Source organism: Alosa sapidissima, chromosome 2 (assembly GCF_018492685.1).
Source record: "Alosa sapidissima isolate fAloSap1 chromosome 2, fAloSap1.pri, whole genome shotgun sequence".
NCBI classification, from domain to species: Eukaryota; Metazoa; Chordata; class Actinopteri; order Clupeiformes; family Clupeidae; genus Alosa; species Alosa sapidissima.
This window is the reverse complement of record NC_055958.1, coordinates 28,579,076-28,583,815: the sequence shown is the minus strand read 5'-3', so window position 1 is coordinate 28,583,815 and position 4,740 is coordinate 28,579,076. Positions and strand designations below refer to the sequence as shown.

The 4,740-nt window shown below is 45.0% G+C and overlaps 1 long non-coding RNA gene across 1 annotated transcript in view; it reads right to left on the bottom strand.

Annotated features, from left to right (window-relative positions):
• LOC121701275 overlaps positions 1–3,543 on the bottom strand; it is a 14,601-nt gene extending 11,058 nt beyond the window's left edge. The window contains exon 1 of the long non-coding RNA XR_006027724.1: positions 3,533–3,543. This is a non-coding gene — a long non-coding RNA (uncharacterized LOC121701275). The remainder of the gene's footprint in view (positions 1–3,532) is intronic.
• Positions 3,544–4,740: the final 1,197 nt, after the last annotated feature.

Genomic DNA, 4,740 nt, shown 5'->3' with positions numbered 1-4,740 from the left:
GCCGGCTTACTGTCTGATACTGCCTGATATGAGCTGTGTGTGTGTGTGTGTGTGCCATGGCTGATACTGCCTGATATGAGCTGTGTGTGTGTGTGCCATGGCTGGTGGTAGGCAGGGGTGTAGTGGGCGTTGGACGCAGGGGAACACCGTCCCCTCACTACTTGGAGAATTGTTTTGAGCATTTTAATAAGCATTTATTAATATAACAAGTGTTGTTACCAGTGATAACAACGCATCACGCAAACGTCTCCAATTAGGCCTCTTTGTCATAAAATTCAAGAATGACCATCATGCTGTAGCACTCCACCATGCGTAAAGACATTAAAAACTGCGCAGATCGTCATTCCTCGTTACCCGAAAGTAGCTAGAAAGTGGCTAGAAAACCATAGATTATACAACTGCCTGTATTCGAATCTAGCAAGCATCTTCATGGCCCACTGTTGCAATTCCTTCGTTTGTGTTTTGCAGAAAGCAGGTAGGCTAATCCAGTGGTCAAAATGACACGATAAGCATGTGTGAGTAATGCGAGTGATTTTTATCGAGGGAGCTCCAATATAAGTGATAAGGCTATTTAACCATAAGTAGGCTAATGACGACCCAACCTGAACAACTTTAGGAAAAATGTACGATTGGTGCAGCGTGCAGCTACTTCATCCAAACAAAAACTTTTCAAATGACTGGCACTTGCCTGCCCAATGTTCTTTCTGTTATTTTTTTGTTTTATTGACTGTGCACCTCTGCATTTTAATCATTCGCAATGACATTCATATGACGCCCCCTCAAATTGAGCTACACTGACCACACAGCGTGTTGAATGCGTAATCCTGCTTGTGCTATTGTTATACGTGTGGTAATAAATGAAGCCACGCGGTATGTTATGTGTCAAGGAGATTAGACTACGCTAGATTACATAGGCTACTCTACATTATGGTTTGTCTGTTTATTGTATGATACAACAAAGTAAAAGCTACAGACCATATTCATAGACTTTGGTGGAAAAGTGTAGTTTGGGTGAAGACATTAGGCTACATTTTGAAGCTAATCCATGTCATTTAATTGTTTTTTTTAATTCGGTTTCATGTTCACAAAAGCAATTTGGCCTTGGCCTTATGCACCGATGTATGTGGAGGTGCGTGACAGTTTTTGCAATGATGTCATTAAAATAGCGCCCCCCCCCCACTTTAAAAATCCCCACTACACCACTGGTGGTAGGTGAGTGGCGCACTGCAATGCAGCAATGCGGCTCAGACATGTGCCTCGCCAGGGCAGTGAACAATGTCCCGGGTGAGTGATGAGGCCGCGGAACGAGTCCCGTCCCCTGTCTCCCGGCCAGTCCTGTCACCCCTGTCCTTTAAGAGGGGCCACAGCGGGGTGAATGTCAGAAGTGTCAGATGGAGGTGGTCCGGGGTGTACAGAGTGGCAAATTGTTTCTTGTGAAAAAGAAAGAAAGTCCTGAAAAGGTCCTTTCCTGTAGAAAGTTAGGGGTCATTCCTTTTCCTGGTATGATCAATTAGATTGCTAATGCTAAGACACCTGCTGCAGGAATGTTCACTGTTATACATCAAAACAGTCAGGTTATCATCAGATGCACACACACACATTCACAAAAAAAAAAATGTACAAACTCTCCTCTTAAAAAAAAATGCACACAAACACATTCATACATAAGTTTGATAAACATTCAATCACAGCCACCCCACACCCCCCCCCCCCCCACTCTCTCTCTCTCTCTCTCTCTCTCTCTCTCGCACACACACACACACACACACATACACACACACACGTACAGATGCAGCGACTCGAGTTTCACATTTTCCACTGTAAGGGAGCAGGGCGAGTCGTAATTCACCGACGTCAGCGCGTGGACAGCCTGGCGGATGGATGACCAGGATCAAAAGCCCACAGAGGAGAACCCCAGCTGCTGGACGATGGCCTCTGATAACTCCTTCACAGGCTATGTAGAGCAATAATGGCCGCCGATTCCATTCTGGTCATTTCTTCACAGGCTATATAGAGCCGTAATGGCTAACGATTCCATTCTGGTCACTCTGCACACAATCTATATAGAGACATATGTAATGGCCACCTGTTTAGATTTGCGTAACTTCTTCACTTCTTCAAAGTCTACACAGAACCATAATGGTGGTCTAGTCTTTCTGATAATTTCTTCACACTCTATGTTAAGAAAAAAAAACAGTCATTGAATTCATTCTAGCAATTCCTGCATAGTCCATAAAATGTAAAACACACACATACCGTGTGGCTCACCATAATTTTTGGTGACTCCTTAACAGTCTATATAAAGATATTATGGAGTCATCTGCTCCGACTGTTAATTCCTTAACAGTCTATATAGAATAGTAATGGCTGTGCGCTCACTTGGATAATTCCTTCGGAGACATGGAGCTGTGGAGCGGCACCCTGGCCTGCAGGTGATAATTCCCTGACACTGTGTGTGTGTCGGAGGAGGCGGTGAAGGCTTTGGGAAGCCATTCACGGCACACAGAAGGAGGATTTCATAACCTTTCTATTAAGTGAGAACATGTTATAATGTCATCTGCAGGCAGAGGTACTTCACTGTGAGTGTGTGTGTGTGTGTGTGTGTGTGAAAGAGAGAGAGAGGGAGAGAGAATTTTGTGTATAAGGTGAAATAATATAAGGTGTAATGTTATTAGTATGTGTGTGTGTGTGTGTGTGTGTGTGTGTTGGACGCAGTTGTGAGTGTATGTATCTGCGTAGAAATAAGCCATGGAAGTTCACATGTGAGTGTGTGTGTGTGTGGAGGATGGATATGTGTAACAGAAGGGGTGAGAACATTATAGAGAGTGTGTGATAAAGTCTGTATGTATGGATATTAAGAAAAAAAGAGGGAAAGACAGACTCTCTCTCTGTGTGTGTGTGTGTGTGTGTGTATGGTGTGTGTGTGTGTGTGTGTGTGTGTGTGTGTATGGTGTGTGTGTGTGTGTGTGTGTATGGTGTGTGTGTGTGTGTGTGTGTGTATGGTGTGTGTGTGTGTGTGTGTATGGTGTGTGTGTGTGTGTGTGTGTGTGTATGTGTGTGTGTGTGTGCTAGCCCTGCATATGATGTGTTGACGGTGTGAGGTGGCCTGGGTTTAGGGGGCATGTTTTCCCAGCTGCTGAGAGGGAAAGCCCTGTCCCCCGTGACCAGTGTTTCTCCAGCTGTGCCTGTATCAGAGCTCTCTCTCTCTCTCTCTCTCTCTCATACACACACACACACACACACACACTCACTTACTCACACACACACACACACACACACACACATCACACACACACACACACACACACACACACACACACACTCACTCTCACACACACACACGCACTCACTCTCTCTCTCTCACACACACACACACACATAGAGAGAGAGAGAGACCATTTCATGAAAACACACAAATCCATGAAAACTCACACATGCACACACACACACACACACACACACAGCTGCATAGAATGGCCTTTTTGAAACTGAGAAGAGAGAAAGTTAAAGGGTAAGGGGAAGAAAAATGTACTCTCATGTCTCAGGGATTTATGCTGTGTGTGTGTGTGTGTGTGTGTGTGTGTGTGTGTGCATGTGTGTGAGGTAGAGAGAGAGAGAGAGATTGGGTTAGCTTCCGCATCAATCACTGATTCTGCGGAGAGGAAGTGAGGTGGGAGGATGTGGGGAATGTTTTTATTTACACAAACGTGCCGAGGTGATGACATATCTCTTCTCACTACAGTACCTACAAACCCTAATCTGTCAATGGATGTGCCCACACATACACACACACACACACACAAACGCACACACACACACACACGCGCGCGCGCGTGCAAACACACAAACATACACACACACACACAAACGCACACACATACACACACACACACACACAAATACACACTCGCAGGACTGATACGATACAGGTATACTTGGGCCCACACAAAATATGGTCTCCCACATACTTACATTTAATTGCTTTTTCTCTCACACACACAGTCACACACAGTTGGCAGATGGATGGACTTGTTCAAAACTGACCCATTGAGTTCCAATCATTTCCCTCACTATGCAATAACATATATATTACATGGTAAATATCCCTTCCTAGCACTTCCTTCCTGTTGATAGGTCAATATGACCACTGTAACTGTAACTGTAACATTCACACTAACCACTCTCTCCATTTTCATAGCCAGAAGTCTGACCATTTTATGTGACCCATTACTATTTGTGTAGAGAATGGCAGAGTCTGGGACCAGAGGGTGAGGAAGGGTGGGGGTGGGGGTCAGTCATGTACTCCTTAAAGGGTTTCAAGTCTGTTAGCGTGGACAGTCCCAGTTGGTCAGGCATATCTGTCAGTGCTGCTATTACAATCCCTTCTGACAGCCTGAAGGGTGTGTGTGTGTGTGTGTGTATGCTTGTGACCTTGGAGCCAAAATTGAATACTACCCTTCAAGTCTCCCCTATCCCCTCCAATACGCATACACACACACACACACACACACACCCAAGAACACACACTTACACACACACACACACACACACACACACACACACACACAAGAACACACACACTGTCCACCTGCCCTTGTCCACCCATCTCTGTCTCTTTGTCACTCACACAAATGCGCGCGCGCACACACACACACACACACACACACACACACACACACACACATACACACACACACACACACATATATATATATATATATATTGATGTGTACATTCATG